This window comes from Myotis nattereri, assembly GCF_964212035.1.
Source record: "Myotis nattereri genome assembly, chromosome: 2".
Lineage (NCBI taxonomy): Eukaryota > Metazoa > Chordata > Mammalia > Chiroptera > Vespertilionidae > Myotis > Myotis nattereri.
In genome coordinates, this window is record NC_138076.1 from 120,289,023 (window position 1) to 120,296,547 (window position 7,525).

Below are 7,525 nucleotides of genomic sequence, written 5' to 3' on the forward strand. Positions count from 1 at the left end.
CCCACCAGTGCACAAATCCGTGCACCAGGCCTCTATTATGCATATAAGATATTTGGTTAATCTCTTCCTGTCCCTCTCCCCACAACCCTCTGAGTTTCCTCAGTCTGTTCCTTGCTTCCATGCCTTTGATTCTATTTTATTCACCAGTTTATTTTATTCATTAGATTTCTTGTTCATTTATTTTGATTTTTAAATTTAATTGTTGATAAATATGTATTTGTTGCCATTTTATTGTTCATAGTTTTTATTTCTTCTTCATTGAATTCTCTTCTTAAAGAATACCCTTCAATATTTCATGTAACACTGATTTGGTGGTGATGAACTCCTTTAGCTTTTTCTTGTTTGTGAAGCTTTTTATCTGACCCTCAATTCTAAGTGAGAACTTTGTTGGATAGAGTAATCTTGGTTGTAGGTCCTTACTATTCATCACTCTGAATATTTATTCTTTTTGTTTGTTTGTTTGTTTGAATATTTCTTGCCACTCGCTTCTGGCCTGCAAAGTTTATGTTGAGAAATCAGCTGACAGTCATATAGGCACTCCCTTGCAGGTAACTAACTGCTTTTCTCTTGCTGCTTTTAAGATTCTCTTTTTGTCTTTAGCCCTTGGAATTTTAATTATGATGTGTCTTGGTATGGTTCTCTTTGGGTTCCTCTTGTTTGGGACTTCTGTGCTTCCTGGACTTGTAAGTCTATTTCTTTCACCAGGTAGGGGAAGTTTTCTGTCATTATTTCTTCAAATAGGTTTTCAATATCTTGCTGTCTTTCTTCTTCTGGCACTCCCATAATGTGAATGTTGGTATTCTTGAAGTTGTTCCAGAGGTTCCTTACACTATCTTCATATTTTTGGATTCATTTTTTCTTTTTGCTCTTGCTTCCTCATATTCTAAATCATTTATTTTACTCTCACACTCCTCTACTCTACTGTTGAATCCCTGTAAATTAACCTTTATTTCAGTTAGTGTATGCTTAATTTCTGACTGATCCTTTTTAATTTCTCTGATATTCTCACTAAGAGCCTTGAAAGTCTCATGAAGATCCTTGAGAAACCTTATAACCATGGTGTTGAACTCTGTATCCAGTAGTTTGCTTGCTTCCATTTCTTTCATTTGTGACATGTTTCTTTGTCTCCTCATTTTTGACTGCTGCCCTGTGTCTGTTTCTGTGTATTGGATAGAGCTGCTATGTCTCCTATAATTGGTAGAGTGGCCTTGTGTAGTAGGTGTTGTAGGGCCTAGTGGCTCAGCCTCCCCAGTCACCTGAGGCACTCTAGATGTGCTCTTGTGTGGGCTGAGTGCACAGTCTTGTAGTTGAGCCTTGATTGCTGCTGTTGTCACTGGGAGGAGTTGACCTCCAGGCCAATTGGCTGGGGAAACCAGTTGGACTACAGTGGGAGAGTTGCTATGCAGGAAACACCCCTATGAAACAGGACTTGCTTCAGTGAGGCTTTGGTACTCACTGAGCCTGCCCTTTGAGTGTGTCGCTTGTGGATGTGTAGAGTTGTTATCTGATATGGTCTGAAGATGTCCACCAGGTGCACTGGCTCTAGAGCCTCCAGGGAGGTGCAAAGTCAGCCACTACCTGGGGCCACGTGGCAGGAGCTACAAAGGGATCTTCAGGTGGCTACTCCTTGCTATTTTTATTGGGCTTGGAGGTGCCCACGTGAGGCCCAGTTGTGAAGCAAGGTGGGCTGATGCTTGTGCTGGGTCTTGGGTCTTTTATTGATAGGTTTGGGGCATGCTGTCACCAGCTGCCTCTTGTTTGGGAGATTTTAGGAAAGTCGGAAGCCTGAGCCAGGACAAGCCATTCATATGGAAAAGCTGTTGCAAACAGCTTGGGTAGGGTTGCAAATTGGATGGGGTGGGATCTCAGGGAATCACCAGGGAGGAGCAAACAGTGTACTCCAGGCTGATGGAGACTTTGATATGGCTGCCAGTCAACCCTGTGATTGGGGCAGTTCCAGCACAGGAAAAATGACCCCTGTGAGCACTCCCGTCTGGGAGAAAGCCACCCCCAAGTTCCTGCCCTGATGCCAGACAATCCAGTTCCTCCCCATATGTGTCTGGATCCCCCAATGTTGCCTGGTGCAGGGAGTCCAAGTAAGTTTGTGCGCCAGACCTTTAAATGGAACACCTGGGTCACCAGCAGCCTCTGTTTCCCTCAGCCAAAATCTCCACTGGTTTTTATAGCCTGTAGTTGCGGGGACTTCTCTTTCCAGCTCTGGAACCCTGGGTTGGGGGTCTGGGATAGAGCTGGCATCCCTTGCTCCACACAGACGGCCTCTGCAGACACAATCTCCCTCCCAATTAAAAAAATGGCACACATGGATGTCAGACCAGCCCATTCTGCTCCTCTGCCCCTCCTACCAGTCTCAAGGTGCTTTCTTCTGTACTTCTCTAGTTGTAGGACTTCCATTAAGCCAGCTTTTAGATGGTTCTGAATGATAGTTTTTTGTATTTTTGTTGTAATTTTGATGTGGATGTGGGAGGCAGCAAGTACAGGTGGTTACCTATGCCACCATTTTGGTTCTCTCTTCTATTCTTATTGATTTTTAGAGAAATAGAGGAAGGGAGGGAAAGAGAAACATCAATTTGTTGTTCCAGTTATTTATGCATTCATTAGTTGATTCTTTGTATGTGCGCTGACTGGGGATTGACTCACTATCTGGCATATCTGGGCAATGCTCTAACCAACTGAGCTACCTGGCCAGGGGCAGGGCCAGAGCTACTTTTAATAGGTTTCTTTGTACAGGTCCATTTGGCATCAACTCTCAGTCTCTCGTGATAATGTCAATAGAAAAACATCCAAACCTGTAGAGAATTTTTATAAATTTCTTTCAGCCAAGCAGAGGATCTTAAAAGCAACATGTCAAGGGGACTGAGCAAAGTGCTTCAGAAAATGCAATTTATAATTTCTTATATGCATTTGGAATTAAGGAAGGAACATAAATAAGATTACATGAAGGCAGGGGGGAAAGCAAGGCAGGAGGATGGAATTACAGTATTGTTAATGAGATTATGTGCTCTATTGAGGGTAGTCTCCCTTCCGAGGGGTCTGAAAAAGAGGATTACTCTAGCATTTCAAAGATGTGTTAACCTAGATGCACAAGAATAGTGGAAAGGGCTTGCATAAGGCAAAAATAAACCTTTTACTAAAGAAGTTATATGCCTGGGGTGTGACTACCTACCACGGCCTACCCAGATAGAAATTTATATTCAGATCACCCTGTGAGTTTATTTCAGTTAGACTTATTATAGTGCCCTTTTCATCCACAATAAGAATGTTCTTCTGAGGTGATGGATGTGTTGAATGAGCACAAAGAGTCTAAAGGCTATGGCTAGAAATAAATGATAAAGATTTATTCAAGGGTCTTAGGTTTTACAAACCAGAAACACAGTTAGGCAAAAACCCAGAAGTATTCCAAACAAGAAAGAAAGGTTAAGAGTTCTTAGAGTAAAAAGTGCATTCTTGATAATAACAAATGATTCTTAGCCTTAGATTTGACACAGGACAGTTATCAGTCAGATGTCAGTTGGTCTGGAGGATGTGTCACGGGAAAGGGACCAGGCCTGGAGCAGGCCTGCTTCTGGCTGGCTGGTAGTGTGTGGGTTCTTGACTTCACGAAGGAAAGATTTCACAACACAAGTCCAGGTGATTTTGAAGGTATGCTTATTAAAGCTGGAGACAGTGAAACAAGGGAAGGAGTTAGGGTAGAAGAAGCAGTGCTCTGCTTTGGCTCTCTAGAAACATTATAGGAAAAAAGTGAGCCATGGTGTGCAAGTCTAGCGGGGATCCTTAGACTTTAGAGAGAAAAGTAAAGATGCATGCCTGAGAGGGAAGAAAGGCATGGGCATGCTCCAGAGATAGGTGGGTCTTTGTCTTAAAGGTTCTTATCTGTTTTATAAAGGAAGGAATTTGGGGGGAGGTCTCAGGGGAGGATCTCAATCTTACCCTGGATCCTCCATTTTGGGGCAGCCGTGTGCTCGGCAAGGAGCTTCTTCCCGGAAGCCTAAGCCTCTGCTAGCCACACCCAGGACTTCTTTAAACTAACCAATGACAATCAAGGGAAGTGCACGCCATAGATATGACCACATCCTTTGTAACAAGACACCGACTTGCGCCTGGCCAATCGGCAGGGCCCACAGTCCTTTCTCCTCCCCTTACTCCAACCCCCCTATAAAACCTCTCTCCACACAGAGTTCTCTCTCTCTACCACTTGGCTTGCCATTGCGTCGGTGAGTGTGGTTGGGGAGCTGAGCTAGCTCGAATAAAGACTCTTTGCTTTTGCATTGGACTTGGCTGGCTCCCTGGTGGGCTTTTGGGGATCTTGAAATCTGGGCATTGAAAGGGCAAGTCGTCGCGGGGCCTACGTGGGCCGGCCGCCGGGCCCCATGAGGCACAGCCTGACCATGCTGCTGGTGGCCTCGGGCACCGACTCCCCAGCCCACGGCGGGAGCCCGGCGCAGGCCGCCACCCGCCCGCCGCCCCCGGACCGGACCCGCGTGGCAGCGGCGGTGGTGGGGCTGGGCGCGTTCCCTCGCCCGAGGAGATGGAGGAGGAGGCGATCGCTGGCGCCCCCAGGGACGAGACGGAGGACGTGGACTTCCTGTCTGGGCTGGAACTGGTTGATCTGCTGGACCCCCGGCAACCAGACTGGCCCCTGGAGCCTGGGCTCAGCTCGCCCTGGGAGGGGCAAGGACTGCGCCTTCCATCTTGCCCTGGGTCTTCCATTTTTGGGCAGAGCCATGTGCTTGGCGGGGGCTTCTTCCCGAGGCCCAGGCCTCTGCTGGCCACGCCCAGGATTTCTCTGGACTAACCAATGATAATCAAGGGAAGTGCACACCATCAATATGACTACATCCTGTGTAATGAGACACCAACTCGCGCCTGGCCAATCGGCCGGGCCCACAGTCCCCTCTCCTGCCCTTACTCCACCCTCCTATAAAACCCCCGTCCCATCAGGCTTCGGTCTCTCGGCCACTTGGCTTGCCGTTGTGTCGGTGAGTGTGGTGGACGGGGAGCTCAAGCTAGCTTGAAATGAAGGACTCTTTGCTTTTGCATCGGACTCGCTGGCTCCCTGGTGGGCCCTTGGGAATCTTGAAATCTGGGCACAACAGGCATGACAATGGCACTAATTGGATTTTTGTTATCTATTCCCTGACTAGGGTGACTTATCCTTTGGTTGGGGAGAAGTGTAAACCATTTACTCTTTTAAAAAATGTTTTTATTGATTTTGAGAGAGAGAGATTGATTTGTTATTCCACTTACTTATGTATTTATTGGTTGATTCTTGTATGTATCCAGACAAGGGATCAAGCCCACAGCCTTGGCATATCAACACAATTCTCTAACCAACTGAACTACCCAGCCAGGGCCTCCATTTACTCTTAAGTGTCCTTGGTGAGGGAAGATAGGATTTTTCAATTTACTACATGGCTGTAACTGCTTGGCCATTTATCTGTCTCAGTTTCCCTAACCCACTGTTCCTGATTTACTAACCTGTGTCAGATGGACTCCAGGAAGTCTGATCATGTTCATTGGGTGGTCTGGATATATGAACATTCTTTCTTTCTTTTTTACTTAATTCTTTATTGTTTAAAGTATTACATAGGTCTCCTTTTTCCCCCATTGACCTATCCCTGGTCATTCTCACCTTTGGTTGATCCCTGCCTTCCCTCTGAGGTTGGGTGGTCTGTTAGATGCTTCTATGTCTCTGGATCTATTTTAGTTGATCAGTTTATGTTGTTCATTATATTCCACAAATGAGTGAGATCATGTGATATTTATCTTTCTCCAACTGGCTTATTTTGCTTAGCATAATGCTCTCCAGGTCCATCCATGCTGTTGCAAATGGTAAGAGTTCCTTCTTTTTCACAGCAGCATAGTATTCCTTTGTGTAGCTGTACCACAGTTTTCTAATCCACTCATCTGCTGATGGGCATTTAGGCTGTTCCCAAATCTTAGCTATTGTAAATTGTGCTGCTATGAACATAGGGGTGCATATATCCTTTCTGATTGGTGTTTCTGGTTTCTGGGATATAGTCCTAGAAGTGGAATTACGGGGTCAAATGGAAGTTCCATTTTTAACTTTTTGAGGAAACCGTCTTCCTTTTTGAGCCACTGTCTTCCACAGTGGCTGCACCAGTCTGCATTTCCACCAGCAGTGCACGAGGGTTCCTTTTTCTCCACATCCTCGCCAGCATTTGTCGTTTGTTGATTTGTTGATGATAGCCATTCTGACAGGTGTAAGATGGTACCTCATTGTTGTTTTGATTTGCATCTTTCAGATGATTAGTGACTTTGAGCATGTTTTCATACGTCTCTTGGAGTTCTATATGTCCTCTTTTGAAAGAGGTCTATTTAGGTCCTTTGCCCATTTTTTGATAGGATTGTTTATCTTCCTTTTGTTAAGTTGTATGAGTTCCCTATAAATTTTGGAGATTAAACCCTTATCCTATATAACATTGGTAAATACGTTTGCCCATGCAGTAGGCTCTCTTGTTGTTTTGTTGATGGTTTCTTTTGCTGTGCAGAAGCTTTTTATTTTGATGCAGTCTCATTTGTTTATTTTCTCCTTAGTTTCCATTGCCTTAGGAGCTGTATTGGTAAAGATATTGCTACGGCATATGTCTGAGATTTTGCTGCCTATGGATTCGTCTAAGATTTTTATGGTTTCGATCTTATATTTAAGTCCTTTATCCATTTTGAGTTTATTTTTGTGAATGGTGTAAGTTGTCAGTCTAGCTGCATTTTTTTGCACGTATCTCTTCAATTTTCCCAACACCATTTATTGAAGAGACTGTCTTGAATCCACTGTATGCTCTTGCCTCCTTTGTCAAATATTAATTGAGCATAATGGCTTGGGTTGATTTCTTGGTTCTCTGTTCTGTTCCATTGGTCTATATGTCTGTTCTTGTGCCAGTACCAGGAAGTTTTGAGAACAGCGGCTTTGTAATATAGCTTGATATCTGGTATTGTGATCCCTCCAACTTTGTTCTTCTTTCTCAGGATTGCTGCAGCTATTCAGGTCTTTTTTTATTACATATGAATTTACGGAGAGTTTGTTCTAGGTCTGTGAAATATGCCATTGGTATTTTAATGGGGATTGCATTGAATCTATAGATTGCCTTGGGTGGTATGGACATTTTAATGATGTTGATTCTACCAATCTATGAGCACAGTATATTCTTCCATTTGTTTATATCTTCACCATTTTTTCTTTAGTCTTACAGAGATCACCCCTGAGGAACGAGGGGTCCCAGAACCCATCCCGGCCCCCCTCTTCAACTCGGTTTCAGTCCCAAGAAGAGAAGTCCCCAAAACTTCTGGCTATAAAAACTAGTGTGGATTAAGGCTGAAGGAGTCCCAGGCAATTCCTCTTAAAGGCCCCATGCGCAGGACTTACTCCAACTCACTCCCTTTGAGCTCCAGTGCTGTGATAGCAGCTTGAGAGGCACCAGAGACATACAGGGAGGAACTGAATTGTCTAGCACCAGAGAAAGAGCTGTGGGGCCCCAAAGAGCCCATG